This window comes from Vombatus ursinus, unplaced genomic scaffold, assembly GCF_900497805.2.
Source record: "Vombatus ursinus unplaced genomic scaffold, bare-nosed wombat genome assembly UNPS02014941.1, whole genome shotgun sequence".
Classification (NCBI taxonomy): domain Eukaryota; kingdom Metazoa; phylum Chordata; class Mammalia; order Diprotodontia; family Vombatidae; genus Vombatus; species Vombatus ursinus.
This window is the reverse complement of record NW_020954719.1, coordinates 7,352,910-7,364,732: the sequence shown is the minus strand read 5'-3', so window position 1 is coordinate 7,364,732 and position 11,823 is coordinate 7,352,910. Positions and strand designations below refer to the sequence as shown.

Genomic DNA, 11,823 nt, shown 5'->3' with positions numbered 1-11,823 from the left:
TATAAGTGTCTGAGATAGGATTTAAACCCGGGGCTTCCAGACTCCAACTTTCTTCTATGCCTTGCTCCCTGTGAGACCCTGGACTACTTGAATGGATTGCCAATCTGTTCTTCAATCCCAGACACTTCCAATGAGGTGATTCTAACACCAGAGTCCTGTCTTTGTAGAAACTGCAGAGCCTTTCCAGATAATGATCTCTTCTCATCTTAATTGCATTGATTTTGCTTATGCATCACTTTTCAATTTTTATGTAATATAATCAAAATTGTCCATTTTATGTTCTGTGATCTCTGTTCCATGCTTGGTCATGAACTTCTCTGTTCAGAGTTGCAGAAGGTATTTCTTTTCTTGCTCCTAATCTATTTACGATGTGACATTTTATATCTAAGTCATACACATTTGGAGCTTATCTCAGTAAATGATATGAGGTATTTGTTCTTATTCAGTTGTTCAGTCATGTCCTTCGTGACCCCATGGACCATAGTACATCAGGCCCTTCTGTCCCCCACTATCTCTCAAAGACTGTCCAAGTTCATATTTGTTGTTTCCATGACATTATCTGTCCATCTCTTCCTCTGCCATCCCCTTTTCCTTTTGTCTACAGTCTTTCTCAACATCAAGGTCTTTTCCATTGAGTCCCATCTTCTCATTATGTAGCCAAAGTATTTTAGCTTCAGCTTTGATGTTTGACCTTCCAGTGAATTTTGTTGTTCAGTCATTCAGTCATGTCTAACTTCATAACCTTTATGAACCATACTGTCTTTAAGGTTTTCTTGGCAAAGATACTGGAGTAGTTTGCCTTCTCTTTTGCCAGTAAATTAAGGCAATCAGAGATTAAGCGATTTGCCCAGGATCACACAGCTAGGAAGTGACTGAGGCTGGATTTGGAACTTGGGTCTTCCTGACTCTTCTGAATTAATTTCATTAAGTATTGACTGATTTGATCTAAACCTAATTTCTGCTGCACTACTTTATAGTTTTCCCAGTAGTTTTTGTTGACTAGTGAGTGAGTCCAGTAGTTGGGAGTCTTTGAATTTATCAAACCCTTTGCTTATGTATTCATTTATTTTTGAATGTTATATGCCTATTCTGTTCAGCTGATATCTTTTCTGTTTTTTAACCAAGTAACAAGTAGTTTTCATGATTACTGCTTTGTAGTATGGTTTGAGATCTGATATAGCCAGACTGCCTTCCTTTCTACTTTTTTCCATTATTTCCTTTGAGATTTTTGACGTTTTCCCCAAATGAATTTTGTTATTTTCTTCCTAATTCTATTAAGTAGTTCGATTGGTATAGCACTAAAAAAGCAAGTTAATTTAGAAAGTATTATAATTTTTATTATGTCAGCATGGCCCAACCATGGACAATTAAGATCTCTCCAATTACTTAGATTTCTATTTCATAGAGTTTTGTAGTGGTATTTATATAATTCCCATGTGTGCCTTGGTAGGTGGACTACCAACTATTTTATACATTCTATATTTATTTTGAGTGGAATTTTTCAGTCTCTTCCTGCTGAGTTTTGTTGGTAGTATGCAGAAAGGCTGATGATTTGTGTGGGTTTATCTTATATCCTGCTACTTTGCTACAGTTATTGTTTCAATCCAGACATGACCTCATTCATCTTCACCATGGCCTGATGGGGGAAGTGTGACCTGGAGAGGTTAAGGTCTTGCCTAGGGTTATATATTATGCTTGATCCAGAATAGGGATTTAAGGGTCCTGGATCCTGGCTAATGGGCAGAGCTGAGCCTGAGGTGGGGCCTGAAGGAGTACCATGGTTCCTCTTGTACCATTCCCTCTCTCCCCTTCCTCTTTTGGGCAAAGCGGACCATATGGGCAGATCCTCAGCATTCTGTTCCATGCCACACCCTGCCAGCTGGTCCCCGAGGAGTCAGCTAGGTCAGGGTTGGAACTGCCCAGGCACAGATGGATGCCCTGCGTGCCAGAACCTGTTCCCTTGGCATCCATGGGTCCCCCTGGGGCTCTGAATTTATGGAAGCTTGGGAGATGTATGGGAGTCAGACAGGTAGGTAGCAGGGCACCTGCCTGTTGGGGAGTCCTGGACTGATTACATCACATTTCTGAGGCTGATGGGAAGAATCTGTTTTCCTTTCCTTGCCCTGTTTTTCTTGGTCCTTCAGATGCAGCCTGGTAACCTGTAGAGTTTTTCTCTCCTGCAACTTAGAATAGTTAGGGGCCAATCCATTGTCAGATCTACTACGTGCAGACTCTGTTTCTAAAGGATCTGGAGTGAATCTTGACTTATGCCCAGAAGGTTGAAAAGGTCTTGACTTCCTTGTTCTTCTGGGGTTGGGGGTAGCATGGAGATGGGACAGAGGAAGGAGCTCAGGACAGGAAGATTGGTGGATTTATAGCTTTCATGGGCCAGGGAGGGGAGAGCATTTCTAGGTAAAGTTGGATTAGCTCCATTTATGAGAGGAAAACACTAAAGCCTGCAATGCTTGAAAGTGTCCTCAAGGCCATAGCCACTGTCAGGGACAAGTCTGGAAAGAACTGTCATATGGCCTCTTCACCCCTCTGGACCCTAGTCAGTTTGAACATGAGAACTGGTAGAGTTGAGGAAAAGAGAGATTTAGTGGTGGGACTTCCAGCCTCTTCATCCTCACAGGCAGGACCTTTAAGAGAGATATGTTAACCTTCTACTCACCCAAGCCTGTTTTATGCTCTCACTTCCTTCTTCTAAATCCTTTTCTCCAGGTGAAATTGAGAGAGGTAAAACCTGACTGTAGAAGTGAATATACTGAGTCCCCTATTAGCTTGTGTTTACAGAGGACCTACTATGTACCCCTACAATGGGCATGTGGTGGAATATACCAAAAAAATTGATCCAGATCTCTGGGAAGGAATCAAAACTAATCCCACCCCCCCAACATGAAACAATTACATCTTATTATTAGTGCAATAGGAGCACAAAGGCTAGAGAGATCAGTGTGGGCTGGAGTAGTCAAGGAAGACTTGTTAGAGGAGGAGGACCTTGAGGATGGGTGCTGGATTGAGAAGTACAGAGGTGAAAGATGGCATTCCATGGAGGAGGATGGAAATAACAGCAGAATGAGCATGGCCTATGCAGGCCACAGTGTGAAATCCTGGCCCATTCTTCCCCTCAGCAAGCCCCCTGAAGTCTGGATAAAAGGTGGCAGGAGCCCTGGACTTACAGGGATGGGGCTGAGTCTGCTGAACCCCTAGTGTGTGACCCTATAAATAAATCCATTGTGTTGGTATTCCATTCCCTCCCCCACTGCAGCTGCTATTTTTGTTGATTGGGTTGTGCTGAAGCTGGGGAACCCTGCATGTTTGGGGGAAGGAGGTATTCATCTGATATACTAGAGCTTCAGAGAAGTGTGCATGATTAGTAATGGGACTGTGGGAGAAGTTCCTTCCCTTTATGGTCTATGTACACTGGATCTACCGCAGAGATCCAGACAAGATCATCAGGGTACAAACTCTACAAGTTCTCAGGGAGGGTGGGATGTGTGTGCGCAAGTGCACAAGCAGGTGGAAAGGAAGTTCTGAGGGGACTGTAGCCAATCCTCCAGCCCTTCAGAGCAGATGTGTCTTCTCAGAGTCAGGAGAAAAGAGCTATTGTGTCTGGTGGTACCACTTGTCAGGAAGGGGAAGGGGGAACGAAACTGTCTGGATCCCCCGTCCAGAGTTTGGATTGAGGGTGAAATTCCCAAGGTATCTGGCTCCAGACTAAGGATATGCCTTCAGGAAGGAGGCCTTCGTAGTACCTTTAGTGTCTAGAATCCTCAAGCTCCTGATTCTGAGCTGGGAAAGGAGGGGGGAGGAGCTCAGTGTGACTTCCCAAGCCATGTGTACAGGTTCCATCCTCTGGAGTGGGGCAGGGAGTGTGAGGAAAGCAGCTGATTTTGCAGTTTGGTTCAGGGATATTTCTCTTATCAGAGGGATTGCCTTACTCTTATCTAAAACCTTTTACCCTCTCCTAGAGGGTAGAGCTCCTAGCTGTATACCACCAGTGCTACTGCCACTTCCTCCCACATGTCTCCTGGTCCCTGGTGTCTGGTCTTGATCCCCACAAGGCTCTGAGAGGAATAGCATGAAGTCCCAGGAGATGCTTTCTCATTGATCAAGACCTTGGCTAATGTCTGGAACCAGTCACAGTCCTGGCTCCTTTCCCCTTTCTCCATATTGGAGCATCTTCTGTGTATGTACTCCCAAGCTTTGGATGCTAGCTGTTATGAGCTGGGGTGAGGGAAAGAGAAAAAGGGGGAGGAGGAAAGACAATGTTCAATTATGTCTCTGGTCTGAAAGACCAGCTGGACAAGGGGAAAATGAGGGGCACTTGAAGAGGTAGAGAAAAATAGGCACCCATTTCTACTACATTGTGTGCACAGTTTTAAAAGGAATTAGATAACCTTGGAGAGGGGTTTGAGTATGTGAGGGAAGGGAAAGTGAGACTAGTTCCAGATCATTGGAGGTAGGGTGCTAGAGTCTGGGAGACAGGACTCCTGGCTGCTTTCCTTTTTGGAATTATTGCAGCATGACATAGTAGAGAGAGTGGAATCAGGAAGAGCTGGGTTCAAATCACATCTCAGAGACTGACTAGCTGTATGGCCCCTGTGCAGGTCCTTTAACTCTGTGAGCCTCAGTTTCCTTATCTGTAAAACAGGATTACTAGCACCTAACTCGTATCAGGGTTGTTGTGAGGATCAAGTGACTGTTTATGTAAAGCACTTTGCAGACCTTAAAGTGCTATAGAAATGTCAGCTGTCACTGTTATTTCCTCAGCTTTGCCACCTAATCTGTGGGTCTGTTAGGCTGACGGGTGGTGAACCTGTGGCCTCGAGGTCTAGCCCCTAGGCTAGGACTGGTTGGGTCTATGTGCCAGGAAAAAGGGCATGCCCTGATTGTCCAGAGGGAAAATGTTTTCTCCCAAAAGAGAGTTGCATCCATTCATGCATTGATACAAACATTGAACATTTCCTATGTGTTATGTACTAGTACAGAGATGTAAATGTCCTGGTACTCAAGTTGTTTAAAAGGGAATTGGGATGTATGACTGTGAGGTGCTGATGCTTCTCCCTTTTTCCACACTAGGAGTGGTGTGGTCACCTGGGTACATTGGGGCTGGGAATAGATTGGTTCCTGCAGGATCCTTGCTCATCATCCTTTCTCAGAATCAGACAGAGAATCTGAATGAAGTTGGATATATAGCAACAGTGACCTGGAGTCAAGTGAGGAGCGGTCTCATCCCTCCCCAAAGACATCTACCTCCTTTTTAGTGTAGTTATTTTGTGCTTTTTGGAGAGCAGGGCTTGTTTGTGTCTTACACGTTTTTGTATGTCTTTCAGGACTTAAAAGGAAAGTTGGTATATAGTGAGCTTTTATTAATATTTGTTGGGTGAGTGAATGAAAAAGGCTTCAAACTCACTTCAGATTCAAATTCAGTGTTGTTCATACGATAACATTCTGCCTTCTTGTAAATATGAAGACTTAGTAGGATAGAGAGAAGAGATGGAAAAATCTGGGAGGAAAACCCAGTCTATAAATCTAAGAACTCTATTGGTTGTTCCCCCCTACCCCCCCCAGACAAATCAGGAGAAACAAACCCCTTTGTTTTCCTAAAATTTTCAAAGATTCTATTTTGGGGGCCTTCACATTTCTAAATATATATTTGACAACTTTATGAACAAATCAAGATATATATGTTTTTTTGTCCCTAAAATAACAAACTGACTTTCTAAAGGGTGTTTTTAAATTGTGTGCTTCCTTTTTACCCAAAATTTCCATTTTGTTCCCCACAAATGACCACTTGGGGGAGATGTCTTAGGGGACCTTACAGGTCATTTAATCCAATCTCCTTATTTTACAAATTAAGAAATTGTCCCAGAGAGATTAATTGACTTGCGTAAAGTCACATAAATAGTAAATGACCAAGTTGCCTTTGAAGTGAATTCCTTTATTATCAAACAATACAGTCATGTTTTCAGAGTTTGTGATTTTTTTTTCTATAATCCTGTTTTTATTATTTCTTTCAAAAACAACTGCTCAGATATAAGTCAGATTAGATGACCTTTAAGGTTCCTTACTACTCTGAGATTGTATAATAAAATACTCCCCTGCACCAAGGCTTCAGAAAACAATTTTTTAAAAATACTGTATTTTTGTCAGGGAAAGGGAAGCCATTAAGACCCCGTAGATAAGCTGGGGATGGGTGAGTCAGGAGATCACTCTGGCCAAAAGTCTAGCCTGTAGCCTGCTAGCTGGTCTGGGTTGTTAGCAATGTTGAGGCTGAGAGGTTAGTTGAGAAGAGTGAAGGTAAAGTAAGGACCCTGTCAGGGAAATGAGGAAAAAGTAAGAATCTTGCTTTAAAGGGAATTTTGCAGGCTCTGGTGAAGAGTTGGCTCCTGGGATCCATTGACTATATAGCTGACCTTCCTTAACTGAAGAAGTGGAAACTACTGGGTGAAAGAACTGGTTAATCACCTCTGAGACTTACTGAAGTCCTAAGAAAGTAGATGGGGATGTAAAAATTGTAATCATTATTGGAAAGAACAACCACAAAATAATCAAAAATGAATGTTGCAAAATTACAAAGAATCAGCATGACCCAAAGAAGAGATATGAGAAGACACTTCTGCCCTACTCCTTTGCAGAGATGGAGGTCTATATATAGATGTGTGGTGCATTGCATATATTTTCAGACTTTTCCAATGTTTTGATTGGTTTGCCCCAGAGAAGATGATATCATATCTCTGTCTCCATGACTCTGTACTTTCCCATTCCAGGCCTGGTGACTGACACAAGGTGACCATTGTAGCTGTTGTAGCTGTGATATCTCCAAATTGCTGAGCTGAGAGAGAGGTAAGGGCTTCAATCTCCTATGTGTATGGGGGGTAGGGTGGGTAGGTGGGAAATGTTGATTGGAGGGGGAAATTGTCCTGAACAATTAAAAACATGGAAAGGGAAGGTAGTGTAGTGAAGATGAAGTCTTTAATGTCTAACGCAGTATGATAATGAGAAGGTAATGCATAATCTTTACACTTGCAGAGCCCCCCTCCTTAGAGAGACAAGGTACCTGCCTTTTTTCTGCTTATCATGGAATAAGTGGATATTCCCACTTAGAAAAACTCCCTCCATAACAGCTATAGGAAAGATATAACTGGGGCAGCTAGGTGGCACAGTGGATAGAGCACTGGCCCTGAAGTCAGGAGGACCTGAGTTCAAATCTGGCCTCAGACCAAACACTTGGCACTTACTAGCTGTGTGACCCTGGGCAAGTCACTTAACCCCAATTGCCTAAAAATAAAAATTAAAAATTAAAAAAAAAAAAAAAGAAAGAAAGAAAAGATGTAACTGACCATTGCAGAGAATCTGATGTAGATATAGAAATGAAAGAATAGTAAAATAAAGCCAGCTGTCCTTTCCACAGCTGGGAGTGGAGTTCAGGTTCATAATTCAGATAAAAAGGAGGAAATACTTCCAAACCCAGGTCCATGATTCGTAGAATGTCAGAACTAGAGGGGACCCAGGAGATCATCTCCTCCACCCTTCTCATTGAATAAATAAAGGAACTGAGGCCCAAGAATCATCCACTTAGTGGCATAGCCGAGACTAAAAAACCCAAGTCAGTCAAAAAACATTGATGTGTCAGATATTGCCCTAAGCATTTAAGATTCAAAGGAAAAAACAAGGTCCCTTCCCTCAAGGAGGTCACACTCTAACAAGGAAGGACATTATGCAAACAACTATGTAAATACAAGATACATACAGTGTAAAAGGAAGGTAATCTCAGAGGGAAGGTCCTTACAGTGGAGGGGACTGGGAAAGGCCTCTTACTGAAGATGGCATTTGAGCTGAGGAAAGCCAGAAGACAGAAGTGAGGAGGAAGAGTTTTACAGGCATGAGGGATAGTCAGTGAAAAGGCATGGATATGGAGTCAGAGATTGAACGTCACATATGAAGAACATAAAGTAGGCCAATGTCACTGGATCATAATGTATGTGAAGGGAGTAAAGTATGAGAACACTGGAAAGGTACGAAGGGACCAGGTTGTGAAAAACTGTAAATGCCAAACAGGGAATTTTACATGTGATCCTGAAGGGAGCCACTGGAGTTTGAGTAGGGAGTGACATGGACAGATCTGCACTTTAGAAAAATCCCTTTGGCAGCTTATTAGATGGATTAGAATAGGGAGAAACTTGAGGCAGGAAGAGCAATCAAAAGGCTATTGCAATAATGTAGGCCTGAAGTGATAAAGCCTGCACCAAGGTGGTGGCTACATGAGTGGGGAGAAAGGGATAGATATGAAGGTTACATGTCGGGGTGAGTTTAGGTAAGGAGTCAAAAATAACAACAAGGTTGTGAGCCTCGGTGAGTAGGAGCATGGTAGTGCCCTTGGGAGGGCTTGAGGAATTGGGGATATGTCGAGTTTAAGTTTTGGATGTCTTGAGTTTCAGACGCCTATGGATATCCAGTTTGAGCTGTCCAAGAGGAGAGAGACTAAGGCTGTATATAGATGTGGATGTCATCTGCATAGAAATGATCATCAAACTAGTGGGAATTGATGGGATTGTCAATTGAGATAATATAGAGGGAGAAGGGGCCTCAGGACAGACCCTGGAAGGGATCCCCATGGTTAGTGATTGTGCCCTGGATGAAGATGCAGTGAAGGAGACTGAGATTGGTCAGACAGGTAGGAAGAGAACCAGGAGAGAACAGAGTTAAGAGAGAAGATGGTGATCAACAATGTCAAATGCAGATAGGTCAAGAAGGATTGAGGAAAGGTCATTAGATTTGGCATTTAAGAGATTACTGGTAACACTGGAGAAAGCAGTGTTAGTAGGGAGGCTTCATTTATCTATAGATGCAAATGAGGTAGATCGTGGGAGTTTGGCAGTGTGTGATTGGTGAGAGAACAAGGGAGCAAAGGATTCATGGGAGTGTAGAGCTGAATTGTTCACCAAACGTTGAGATAGGGAAGGGAGGACAGCGTGGTCATTGCGGGATTTATAGCCTGGAAAGCAACTGAAGGGTTGAGGGATTAGTGTTCACAATAAGGTTGAAAAACAGGGTTAGGGGTTGTAAAGCATAGGGAAAGAGAAAAAGTTGAAAGATTATGATCAGATAAAGAAATTTCCGAGCTCATGAACATGGAAGCGGAACATTTGTGGGTGAGGGCAAGGTTAAGGTTATCGTCTCTGTGTAGGTGAAGTACGGTGAAGGAAAAGATTGTAGGAAACAAGTAGATTGAGGAATTGGGAGGTTCGGTTATTTGGAGGAGCCTCAGTATGCATAGGGAAGGCCCCAGCACAAGCTGTGGTGACCTCGAACTCAGTTTCCTGCCTCCCGACTTGAGCTCTTTGTATTCCTACACCATACAAACCCTTGATCGATGGATCACTTTTTATTGGATTTTGTTTTGTTTTGGGGAAATCCAACGGTTAAACTTATTACAAAAAAAATTTCAATTGTGGGAAAAAACAAAATACTATTTAAAGCAAAAACATTTTTTTATTGCATTATAGAATGCTTACCATTGGTATGTGTGAAGCCTGTGGAGAAGCATCATTACCTGTATTTGACAAGTGAAGAGCCAGAGCCTTTTCACAAGCTAGTAGTAGTGTCAAGACTAGAGTCTGGGTCTTCTGACTCTTGACCTGGTTTTGTAGGAAGGTTTAACCTACAATTGGAAAACTAAAAGAAATGGGGATTTATCAGATGTTGGTATCCGTTCCCAAGAAGGGACTTCTGTTTCTCTGACACATAACCCTAACCCTGTCTCATCAGTGAGTTCATAAGCCCATTGGATTTAGAGTTGGAAAAGACATTGGAGAGAGACCACTGGTCTAGATCTGGGGGAGGGCAGACTATACCTGAGGACCAAATCTGCAGCTTCTTGTGAGCTAATATAGTAAAACTTTATTTTACAGTGTAAAAACCAGTCTTAGCTCATGTGCACAGGCAAGAGTTTGCTGACCCCTAGTCTAGATGATCTCTAAAGTGGAGGCTGTGGCCTTACCTCAAGGGATGGTTGGAGGGTGGAAAGATAGGTCACATACTACTCTCTAAGCAGTAGCCATTTTGGAAGAATGTTTCCAATACTCTATCCCTCATTATTCCCCCACACTTCCCTCCACTGTGCAAGCTTCCAGTCTCCCTTCTGAGCTGGGCATTTGTCTGAAGGGGCAGCTGTAACCAAACGTGTGTGGCCAGTAGCTGTGCGGGTTCCACTGGGGAGATTCCACATCCCCAGTTCTCCAAGCGTAGTATCCCCAGATCACCTCATGCCTGTTCCAGGCACCTCTCAGAGGTTGTCCACTGTATTCTGGGGCAGTGACTAGTGAGTACAAACTTCATATTCTCTCTTTCCATTTGGGATGGGACAGAGAGCATTGCACAGGGATAAGTAGTCATGTATGGGTTTTGATCTGCATAGCACATGCATTACATTGTCCTTCCCACAAAAATCGCCCCTCTTCTGAACTTCTCTGTTACTATAGTGTATGGTCCAGGGACCCCTGAGGGTCCCTCACATCCTTTCAGGTGGTCTACTAAATTAAAACTATTTTTATGATAATAGTAAGATCTTTTCATTTATAATATGGTAAATATAGATACCGATAACTCACATAAAAAGAGCACTTTGGGGTCCTGAGGAATTTTTAAGAATGTAAAGGGGTCATGGGGCAGCTAGGTGGTGCAGTACTAGTACCAGACCTGGAGTCAGGAAGATCTGAGTTCAAATGTGGCCTCAGACACTTACTAGCTATGTGACCCTGGGCAAGTCACTTAACCGTCATTTATTTCAGTTTTTCATCTGTAAAATAAGGACACACTGGAGAAGGAAATGGCAAACCACTCTAGTGTCTTTGCCAAGAAAACCCCATGGACAAAGTCCGTGGGGTCACACAGAGTCAGACATGACTGAACAACAACAACAACAACAACAATGGAGTCATGAGGCCAGAAAGTTAGAGAACTGCTTCTCTACAGGACACTACCATTCTTCCAGCCATGAGGTTCACAGCTTATGTGTCATCTTTGACTCCTTCACCCTATACAGTCAGTCTCAAAATTTTGTCATTTCTACCTCTGTGATATCTTCTTTCTGATCATACTGCTGCCCCCCTTTTTCAGACCCTCCTTCCCTCTCACTTGAATTACTGCAATAGCCTCCTCTTTGATCTCTGTGCTTTAAACCTTTCCCCTTCCCAATCTCCCTTTCACATGGCTGCAGAAATGTGTTTGTGTAAATCATGGGTCTGACCATGTCACTCTCCTTCTCATTAGACTGTGATGGTTCCCTTCTAGAATCAAATATTATTTCATCTTTAAATTTCTATCTTTGTATGTTTTTAATGCACATAAAGTGTAATAGCATAGCTATATAATTTATAAATAAATAATACACAAATTAGGAATGCATTCACAAAAAAGTTTTTCTTCTAAAAGGGTATAATCAAAAAAGCTTGGAGACCGTGTATCTATTCTAGGGATCAGCAAACTATAGCCTAAGGCCTGCAAACTAATAATGGCTTTTGCATTTTAAAATATAATAAAACTTTATTTTTACATGTAAAAACCATTCTTAGCTGATTTTACCCGTGAAAATAGTTTGCTGACCCTGAACTACACTTAACCCTCTCACTTTAGAAAATTGAGACCCCAAGAAGTGGACTGGTAGCAGAGCCTAGATTAGAACCTAGTCTTCCAACCACAGATCTGTGTTCTTCACCTATTCTATTCTGCCACTCTGTTATCATATATTTGACTTATAGGACTTGGTTACTATAAATTATTACTATGTGAAGTTTTAATATTTAATTATTTAATTTT

General features: G+C 42.3%; 1 protein-coding gene across 2 annotated transcripts in view; it reads left to right on the top strand.

The window, feature by feature from the left end:
• The window catches only part of NCKAP5L (NCK associated protein 5 like), a 51,793-nt gene that overhangs the window by 6,876 nt on the left and 33,094 nt on the right, over positions 1 to 11,823 (top strand). For both annotated transcript variants that reach the window (XM_027844454.1, XM_027844455.1), the window contains exon 2: positions 6,774 to 6,849. The gene's annotated coding sequence lies outside the window, so the exon portion shown is untranslated. The remainder of the gene's footprint in view (positions 1 to 6,773; positions 6,850 to 11,823) is intronic.